The sequence below is a fragment of the Papaver somniferum genome, chromosome 5, assembly GCF_003573695.1.
Source record: "Papaver somniferum cultivar HN1 chromosome 5, ASM357369v1, whole genome shotgun sequence".
Taxonomy (NCBI): domain Eukaryota; kingdom Viridiplantae; phylum Streptophyta; class Magnoliopsida; order Ranunculales; family Papaveraceae; genus Papaver; species Papaver somniferum.
Window position 1 is genome coordinate 160,977,366 of NC_039362.1, and position 11,129 is coordinate 160,988,494.

Below are 11,129 nucleotides of genomic sequence, written 5' to 3' on the forward strand. Positions count from 1 at the left end.
CCATCCACAACTAGGGCATAGTCGTCCGGCTATTAGAGCCGGTCCCGCGACACCTTTGCTAATTTTATATTATTTCCTTGGTACGAAGGAAACACCATGACTGAGGAGTTTCCTCAAACGAGGGAGTTTGTTCAAATGAAGGAGTTTTCATGAAATCAAGGAAAAGAATAAAATAAGATAAAATATGGGAAGAGGGTGGGACCAGCCACGATGGCATGTTTGACCGGCTGGTGAGCCTGGTCCCTTTGGCGCCTCCGTTGATATTTTATTATTATTATTTTCTTCCCTATTTTGCATAGGTTCATCGTTCCTTCGTATTTTTTGAGTGCTCGTTCGTGCATTCAGGTGCTCGTTAGTGCATTATTGCTGAGTACACTTGCACCATTTTTTCGGGGCTTATTCGATAGTGGCTCAGATTCCTGTACATTGAATATTTATTACTAACCCATGAAATTCTGCTGGGAAGAGCCATGAATTGAAGTAATAAAATATTATGAAGAACGTAGAATATTTTCTAGGAATTCAGTTAATGAATCTAGTGACTAGAAATAATTAATTGATGGCTCTACACTAGCACGTTATCTAGGAGAATTAATTATTCAAGATTTGGGCGATATGAGCTAGTTGATGCGTCATATTTATTACGTATAGTCAGGGAAAACGTTGTTGCATCCTGAAGACGTTATCGCTCTATACTAGCAGCCAATCTGTCTAGGAGCCGCTCGATCATTAAGATTCTATACACATGTATTTTATATAGTCAGAGTAAACATTGTTACATCCTGAAGACGTTATCGCTCTATACTAGCAGGCAAGCTGTCTAGGAACCGTCCAATCGTTCGATTCTATATAAAAGTAATTAATGCAATTGTTCAGTATTCATGAAATGTGTCGTTGCCTCAATTGAGAGACTGGATATTCATGTATAATCTGAGAGACAATATACTCAGTCAGAGGTTCTTGTGGCATGAGTTTTCACTCTTTTAATGAGAGACATAAACCTCAATATTCATCTGACTACAGGAATATGTAAGATTACGATTTTAAACTTTCCCAAAAATCCGCCATCAACATTAAGTCTCCTGCTTAGTGACGGACAATCATGTTCCTCAGTCAGCACTGGATGGTGATTTTTAGTTACAAACGAAATAAGTAATTGAACTTAGTCGTAAGATAAGATAGAATGTTACCGGATTTTCGACTGTACGAGCAAACCATGGCTTGAAAAAAGATACAAGTAGCATGATAGAATATCGTCTAACGAGCGTAAATCGGTGTAATTTGGTGATAGAGCCTTGGTCGATTTAGGATTCACGGGTCCGGGCCTAAGAAAGGAAATCCTTGTGGAATTAGGTTTTGGAAATAAAATTTGATATAAAAGGGATAAATATCTTTTTATTTTTTTTTATTTCTCCCACAACCGGCCACCACCTTCATCTTCTTCCTCCCTTCACGTCCGATCAACAGAGGAGAAGAGCAGAAAATTCGTCGGAGTTCATCGCCGCCGACCATCGCTGCCAACTGTCCGGCCGGCACCGACCAGGTACGCAATTTTTTTTTCTTTTTTTTTTTCTTCAGAATTTGATAACTTGTTCATGAATTGTTCATGTTAAAATAATATATACATATGCATATATACGCGTGAGTTTTGTAGAAAAACCCTTGTTTTAGGAACGAACGTTCGTTCGATCGTTAGTTTAAGAAACTAGCAATAATAGACATGTGTCTAATGATAAAATTTTGTATATGAGCTTTCATGAAAACCAAAACTTTATCTTAAAAAGGTGTGAATTTTCACAAATCGGAATAAACCCTCGTTTCAAAGGCGTACGATCGTACGAGGGGATTTTATTTTTTTTGACAAAACCGTGATTTATTCACAATTTTTTTTATATATTTACGTGAATTTTGTTCACGTCAAAATAAAAATAATTTTTGAAAAAAGTTATGTGAGTAATTCACGTTTTATATATATAAATATATATTATTTTCGTTAAAGATCAAAGTTTGATTTTGAGTAATCATTAAAAGTAGACAATTATTTATGATGAAATATTGCTTTGGTGTGAGGTTTTATAACTTAATGGTGAATGTTCACACAATGGAAAATTATGTTCATGATTTTATGAAAATCAGGTTTCGATTTTGAAAATCAAAGTTTTGCTCATTTTTTGCAGGTTCAAAGAAACGAGCGAGTTTTGAAGTGTTAACTCTTTGTATCACAAGCACTACTGTTAGTGGAATCATAAACAGGTAAGAGTTAAGAATTACCGTTTTTGTAGATGCTCGAATGAGTATTTTTATCATCCAATTGCTTCATTCCATCGTTTCGTTGAGATTTGCATCTTGTATGGATGATATACTGAAGTAAATATTGTGTGGATGTCACAACTATTTTGCAAGGATGTCTGATTCCCAAGATAATGATGCCTCCAGAGATGACACATGTATGGATGAAACTTCTATAGATGAAGAAGGGGAATAAGAAACTCCTGGAATCAAGAATATTCCGAATAAAGAGGATTCTTTCTTCATGGTTCAGCATAGACCTGAAAAACGTCTCAAGACCCCAGCATTCCGTCTTCTGATAAATCCCAGAGGTATTTCTCAGAAGAAACTGGTGACTCCTCGGGCAGCCATCCGATTCTATCTTCAGCGAAGGCATTTTTCTGCTTCAGTTATATAATTTTAGCTTTCTCGACGACCTTCAAAAAAAAATGCTGGATGGGCAAGGCATATGCTGGGATTTCCTCACGTTCGAGCCATGCTGGATAGTGTGCAGGTAACAAAGGCAAGCATCTGGAGACTTGTTCATTTTTCACGATGTGCGAGGTATAGTATCTCTGCTTGCTCATTGGCGCATTCCGACCCATACTTTCATATGCAAATGGGGAGAGTTTACCATCACCTTAGAGGATGTGGTTGCTTTGTTGCATCTCCCAATTACGGGAAAAATTTTCCCGAAAGTCTTTCGGCAGGGGAGACAACAATCTCTAACATCTTGACAGTCGAAATGGAGTTAACACACTGGTGGCCGAGAGATACTCCTCCTGACAGGCCTGTCGATGGTACGTTATCTATTGCTGCTTTCTTGTGTTTATGGATGTCCAGAGATGTATTTGAAGATAATGGAAATTTGTTGAAGCCGTTTGTGATTCCATTTTCCATTAAGATGGCTCAAGGTGAGCAACTTCCAATAGGTAGCCTATTCTTGGTCTCTTTGTACTATAACTTAGACTCCTTGATTATAGACTCCAGCGTCTTAAACATCTTTATGAAGATTGAATGATATGCCAATACGATGTTTCTTCAAGCTTTGATGTGGGAACGCTTCAATAATTATGCACCCATTCTCGTACTATGTTACAAGGACCTAATGCTGACGCTCGTCATGTTTTCTCTGAGAAGGATAATGTCAGGATTATGCGCTGGTCTACAAAACAGCCTCGACTTAAGACACATCTTGTCGATGTATTAGACAATGAGTCTCAGTTTAATTTTCATCTATGGGTGTCAATTCCTTCTTATATCTCTAAATTGACGACTTTCAATGTTGGAGAAAGTACTACTTTGAAATATGGTGCGGATTTGAGTGATGACGAGAAATATTTTATGCTGAGTTGAACTCCCGGTTACTTAGTATCACCGATATATGGAGACTTTTCAGTGGAAGAATACAACATCGATAGAGCAGCTTGACAAATGGGTATGGATCAGTGTGTTCCAACTCTTCGAATGAGGAAACCATCGGTTGAACAACTTAAGACCCGTTTAGACCGTACACATGTGGAAGGAAGCGATTACTGGTTCCCTTGTTCTGAACGAATTACGTATGTAACTCCAGGTTACATAGATTTTTGGAATCAGCAACTTGATCGCTTACATGATTTCGTGATGGTTGTCCATCCTTTGGTGAAGGATCCTCCTTCTACTAAGGTGATTTCTACTCGACCAGGATTGAAGTATCTCTCTGGTGGTGATAAACGAAATACATCTCCAGGGTGTTCACAAGTATGTATCCTTTGTATAATCTTCATAAAATTATGATAATTGTATTTTGATTATTGCATCAATTTCTTCCACAGGACGGTCGTAATGTAAGACCTCGAATATATATAGACTTCTCGACTGAAGCAATTATTCATGGTGGAGAAGGTATGAGAAAAAATTATAAGTTGTTACCTAATACCATAAAGTCCCCAGTTGTTTCTTTGGTGAGTCGTCAATACTTCTTTCGTCAGGACTTCTTCTCATCCATGTAATTAGGATCACAAAACCAATGTTTGTTATTTATTTACAGAACTTTGCTCCATCGAGTATCGACGGTCTTCAATTCTCCACTGGGCAAGCGTTTCTGAATTGAGCGTTGAAGAAGAAGTCGATGCAAGTATCTCTCCGCACATCCAATTATAACATTTTGTGAATAAAGTTCTAATTGCTATGAATGCATCCAGGAGGATGTTGTCATGGAAGTGGAGAGTGCTGGTGATGCTCGTTCATCTCCGGAGGATTGTGACGAAGAAGGTTCCCAGAACTCAAGATCGAATGAAAGCGATGATGTTCCTAATGCTGATACGGGCAATTATGGCTCTTTGAATGCTTCAGAGACCAACCAAATAAGTATTTCTCTTGTATTTCATTCATAGAAGTATAAAATTATTGATTTGTGAATGAATGAATGAATGAATGAATGAGAATCCATGAGAATACACGAAAAATTTCGTCGAAATACGTCACCAGAAAATCCAGAATTCAGCCCTTTAGTAAAAATGTTGTAGAATCTTCGTCTGGTGTCGGATTTTTACGGTCTAACCAGTTTTTTCATGCACAGGAAATTTCCAAGCTTGATGAAAGAATATTTTTGAATTTTGAGCATGTTTAGGAGTCGAAATCGATGAAACAGTAAACTTCCAGGAGATTTCCAGAAAATTTTCAACTGTCATGTAGCCCAATGTTTTGAACATATTTCTTTGCTCGTTTATCCGATTGCTATGAAATTTTAATATGTTGTAAAGGACATCCATACAAATATAATGGTATATAACTCAACCATAGATTATTCACCAATTGCTCCCAGTTCGTCTTCTTATACAGGGCAGTGTAAAATCTCTTCAGACGAGCTTGTTGTAAAACGTGTTTTTATGACTTTCACGCTATTTGCTCATGTTATGAATGCATAATAATGAACTTTGATGGTGTTATACCACTTACATCTTGAATTTACGATTTCCTTGCTTTTCATGCTTGGAGTGCTCTAATATCATGTATCCATCTTATTAGGTGCCAAATGATGAAGTTGAGAATAACCGAGTTGATGACGACTGTACGAGCGGCATTACGAATAAAGATGGCAACAAAACCATTTCTGCACCTCAATATCGTGAAGAGATCGTTATTGAAGCTAGTAAGGGAAAACGAGGCTCAGATCATCATTACCCCAGAGATAGAAGAAATCGCGCCTCGTATGGAAGAAACTGTGATAAACCAAACTGATCTTGCTCCATAGGATATAGAAGAAGCTGCTCCAATGATAGAAGAAACCTCCCCAGAGATGGAAGAGACTGCTCTTGAGATAGGCGAGAGTGATCCAATGGTGGAGACTTGTATACTGGTGCATGAATACCCAAGTGCACGAGTTGCTTTTGAACCTCCATTTGGAGAATCACTCCCATACCACGAACTAGTTGGCAGATTCAGCGTTCCTACTGGATATGTAGGATTGTACGAGAAAATATGGAAGAAGTTTGGTCACATCATCGTTACCAGAGACCCTAAAGGTGCCTATTATTTAACAATGCAAGTATGTGTTATCTTGCATGTCATAAATGATATATGACTAGGGCTAGAAATATTGTTATTCAAGATGTACTTTTTGATTGGGAGTTCAACTTGGAGAATTCTGAGAGACTCGGATTCAACGTGAAGTGGCTTCATAAGAAGATAAATGCTATCAAGGATTCATATGATAATAACATACCCTTTCCCAATGATGTTGTGATGGAGAAGGAAGACAAGAATTCTAGATTGACTGAAGAGCTGGAGGTAGAGAAGGCAGCCTTACAAGTCTTGAAGGATGCAGAGGAGCAAAAATCTTACTTTGCTGATTTTCTTCGATTTCTTTTCCAAGATCTCTTGAACTTCCGAACTTTCTGAGAGATGTGAGGTTTTATTTTTTGGTTTTGATTTTTGATTGGTTTTGGATAAGTAAATGATTGAGGATTTTCTTTTGGACTTGATAGAGATTTTCTTTAAGTAAAGTGAACTTTGATAAATTGCTAAAATCAAATTACTGAATGCAAGTATTGCAAACATTTTGGAGGAAATTGAAATATAGTGAAAGAAAATCCTAAATTTCAAATTCAGATATTTTGGGCGTTCATGCCTTGAACCCCAATACCTCAAAGATCCTATATCCTAGGCGTCAAATGCTTTGAGACATGTCTCGTGTATTACTGCCACATTCTCCTTACCATCCATGTTGATTAGCCTGTATATCCACCAGCAACAGACTTAGAGATCATGAAAGGTCCTTCCCAGTTGGAGTTCCTTGTAGAATGAAGATTACACTTAGTTGCTTTGAGAACTAAATCTCCTTCATGGAACTTGCTAGACATGATCGTCTGCGCCCTGAATATCTTCTGTTGGTTCAGAACTCCTCGTGCAGTGGCATTCTGATGCGTGTCGTAACCACAATAAATTAATTAATATTTTTCTCACTAATTAACAAGTAATATAGCGATAGTAAGGATCGTTCCCACAAGGAGCAAGAGGTTTTAGTTGTCTTATAATGTCACAAAAAAGGGGGGGTTTAGATTTTATAAAGTAAAATAATAAATAAAGCAATTAAAAAGATAAAGTTGAAATCAATAATAGAAATACGATCAAGGAACCCTTCTTCGTTGCAAAAAAATGATTCAAGTTATGTTCTTTTCCACTTTTTATTAGTCACAGATTATCACCAACGGTAGGTAAATCAGCTAGATCAGTGCTAAACCCCTAAATCCCTAGTACCACCTGATAAGGAAGTTCTCGACTACCAGATTCTATTCACCAAACCACCTAGTAGTAGCTCACTCAAGATGTAATTTAGTTAAACGCATTAAGATTTATGAATTTATCAGGTTGATAGTAGTAGTTAGACTCTTAGCTCAAGGTCTACTTGCTAACGTTGTTTCCACACACAATTGCTCCACGGAACCCCTCCGCAAGGTCTCGTGTTTGCTACTTGTGTAAAGAGTCAAGAAACGATTACTTATCCCCTAACTTTCACTAGCTTTAGATCAATTAAAAAATCAATTTAGTTGGCCTCCTAAGCAATCTATCAATCAACCATGAATGTATAAACATTCCTATTAGTAAAAACAAACGATAATCATGTGAAAAACTTCAAAGTAGATTTAAAAACAAAACTCAAAACATGTCAAGAACTAGGAATTCATCCTCAATCAATAAAAAATTAGCTACTAATGTTTTTGAAATTCACACAAATAATTAAAAAAAAGAATTTTGAAAGCAAGCAAAAACACAAGTGTTGTGTGTGTAGAGAGGTGTGTAAAAGTTGTGTAGAGAACTTCTCTATTTATAGGCTTCAATTTCCTAGCAATACTCTTAGGAATAGAATTCTCATTCCATAATAACACCACTTTCCCTTTGTAGCTCAACTTCCAAATCCAAGTCTTTCTCGAATCTTCCATCTTCTATTTCCAAATCCAAGCCCAATTCTTCAAACCCACGAGTCTAGATGAGTCTAGAAAATTCTTCATTAATTGAGTCGCTGGAACTTCATTGGTACCACCGGAATACGGCACCGGAAATCTCCCTGTCGGTCGCTGGAATCTTCATCGCCGCTGACGGAATATTCCGTACGGTACCGTTATATTTAACTGTCAATCTAACGGTCTTCTGTTAGTCAGCTGGGTCAAGGAAGGGAGTTAGCCGAGTCAGCTCAATCTTACTGGCTCTGAATTGTGTTCTCCTCTGAAATGACTAGTTTGCCCTTGTCGCTCAATTTGGATGATTTCTTCTTCTTTTCTTCCCATGACTCCAAAGTAGCTATAAAACTCAAAACACACGTAAAATACATAATTTACAAGAAAAATAGCAGAGAAAGCATAAACAATAGATAATAAATAGGATGTATTCTACACCCTATCAAATTCCCCCACACTTAGACTTTGCTAGTCCTCGAGCAAATCAAACTAAAACTTACAACATCAAAGCGTTCGAGCGTCCCAAGCATCCAAAGAGTTATGAGGAAATAGAGTTTATGTATGCTAGTATTCTCATTCTTAAATGTTGATTGAGAAATAACCACACCATAATGAGAGAACGCGTGTTTGAGAGCGATCAATAAGCATTTCTCCTCAACTTCTGCCTTACCAAAAAGGATTTTCTGATAATTGCACTCAATAAGACGACTTTTTTATGGGTCTCACATGTGTGCAGGTAGGAATGAAGAGAGAATTCCTGCAATACGTTGAATGGTGGGAAGGACAACTTTCGAAATACTTTAAAAACCCACATCTTTTAACATTTTGAAAAACCATTTTTCTGACGATCTCTAAGAAAGGAAATCAACCACTATTATCGAGGATGAGATTACTTACTCACCTTCACATCTGATTGCCAATTATGATAGCAACATTCTCACAGCATCCAATAGAAACGTCTTCCGCTCCTCGCCTTTATCTTCTTGGTATTCGTCTTCGGCTTCAACTATTGATGATAAACTCTCGAACTTCGTAATTCCTTGACAATTTGTAACTCTTTACCTTAAATCCTTGTCGCTTGAGACTTCCTTATAGATTTTTCTTCCCCACGGTTTATTAAATAAAATATAAAAACAAAAATTTCTCTTGCCGTCATTTTTCTTTTCTTTTTTCTTCTTTTTTTTCATTTTTTTCATTTTTCATTTTTTTAGAGACAAGAGAAATAAAATACAAAACAAAGTGAAAATAAAAACAAACCATGGCCGTGGGAAAAGTACTTTACCGCTTGATTCTTCACAACTTGTATCGTCTCGAAATCATAAACTTCAATAATTCTCACCTTTTGCTTTTTTTTGCTCTTGTAAATAAGTCTTCAACATGTATATATAATTCTGCTCATTGTCTAGTTTCTTTACTTGGATATGAAATTTTCTCTTTTCTTGTTCCGTTGCTTGTAAACTTTGAACTTTTTCAACTTTCCTTGTAGATTTTTATGTCGCTTCCTTGTTGACGATGATGGTGTTTCTATGGATCCGTTGTTATCGAGAGAGAGAATGGTGCTAACTGCAAATCGAACTACAAGAAGGAGGCTTTCATCTATAAACGCCACCTTCATGATTGACAAAATTAGCACTCAAGAGATCAAAGAGTAGTGCTTCTATTGGTAGTAGGTTGGGTAGCTCACCATTCTACCCGGAATTAACGTACAGTGACACACACTCAAAAGAAAGCTCTTTAGTTATTTATAAAAAATTTCTGGTCGGTGCCTCGCATGATATAAATAGGGTAGTCTCCACTAATGATTGATCAGCAACTCTAATAATGCATGTTTCCCTGCTCCTAATCTGCATCACCGACATGATTAAATCCATTATTTAACACTCTAACAAGCAAGAAAGCCGAATGTAGTTCCCTAACACTTCCAAGTTCAGTTATGTCGGTCAGAATTCTCTATGTAAACATACCTAGAAGTATGCTAGTGACTCTAAAATCTCTAAAAGTTGGAGGTTTTATGCAAATTTTTTTTAATATGCTTAACCACTCCCCCACACTTAAACCTTACATTGTCCTCAATGTAATTGAATCGTCCAAGTAAAGTCAAGGTGGGAAATCCTATTATGATATGGAACAAGAAAAAAATAAATAAACAAAACAAAAAGAAAACAAAAAGTAAAAGGTAAAAAATACAAAACCTGTGGGTTTCCTCCCATTAGGCGCTTGTTTTAAAGTCGACAGCCCGACTTGCCACTTGTAAGATTTACTCCCCATATACTAACAATCTGAAAATTTAGGGATCCACCCACAGTACCTGTTTTGCAAACAATAACTCCATACAAATGTTAGCACAAGAAAATAATAATAATGTTATCGCTCGATAGAAATTTTCCCCACACTTAGTCTTGTCCACACTCGAAAGTGTATAAAGAACACAAAATTTGGGAACTTCCATGTATTCCTCTTGGCAAACCTGCATAGTGTTAGAATCAAGTATTTCCAATGGTGGATATCGAGAAACAAAGTCATTCAAAAATACTTCTGAAGCACATACATTCAAACCAATAAGAGGTAAAGGAGAAGAATCAATATGCAAATAATTAGAAAAACCTTGCACAATCTCTTGTATTACGGAATCCTCTTCATCCTTAAAAAATTCAAGTGAATTACTTACCCCTTGTATATCGTGGTCCTATATCAAACCTTGCAACCATTCTTCATCGTTTTCTACCTTAACCAAAGTCTTGGCATCATTATAATCATTGGAAAGTTCAATTGTGTCTTCCACAAAATCATTCAATTCGGTTTCATTCTCGAGCATTATCTCTTCAACATTTTCGTCATCGGAATCTGGCCATTCCTCTCTCATAAAATCTTCTTCGGTGTAAATCTCAAGATATTCTTGTGAGAGTGTTACACCGTTTATAACAATAGGTAAGTCACACCCAATCTCCTCATTTTGAATAGGTGAAGGATCGTTATTATGATCCGGAGTTGGAATAACTTCATCCTTGTTATAATAATTTTCATAAGGTTCAAAATCATCATCGTAACCCACATAATAACGTTTTTCACGCTCAATTCTTAAAGCTCTTTTAGCTTCAAGGATTGCTTCATCCGATGCTAGGCCTTCGTCGATCAATAGATAGAACCTTCTCTCAAGTTCCCTCAAACTAGGTTTTCTTACACCAAGGAGATCACGCATAGATTTAGAAGCATAACTATCCTCCCCTCCTAGTGATTGTTCATTTACATACCCGTCATAAGGTTGTTGATATGTATGAGAATATCCATAAAGTCTATATCCTAAGGATGGTTGGAAGTTGCCATAATGTTGAGGTTGAAAACTGTATGGATTGTTGTAATATGCTTGCTCTTGTCCACCATACATGGAAAACTGGTACCTGAAATAAGATTCTCAAAAAA